Here is a 218-nt window from a genome sequence, read left to right as displayed (position 1 = left end):
CCAGCAGGTCGAGGGAGGGGATTTTGCCCCTGTACTCCTCTCTCGTAAGACACCACCTGGAATACTGTGTCCAGTTCTGGAGCCCCCAACACAAGAGAGACATGGAACAGCTAGAACGAGTCCAGAGGAGGCCACCAGGATGATCCAGGGCTGGAGCACCTCTCCTATGAGGACAGGCTGAGAGAGTTGTGGCTGGTCAGCCTGGAAAAGAGAAGGGC

This window comes from Antrostomus carolinensis, unplaced genomic scaffold, assembly GCF_000700745.2.
Source record: "Antrostomus carolinensis isolate BGI_N321 unplaced genomic scaffold, ASM70074v2 scaffold12061, whole genome shotgun sequence".
Lineage (NCBI taxonomy): Eukaryota > Metazoa > Chordata > Aves > Caprimulgiformes > Caprimulgidae > Antrostomus > Antrostomus carolinensis.
The sequence above is the reverse complement of the archived record's forward strand: the minus strand, read 5'-3'. Positions refer to the sequence as shown.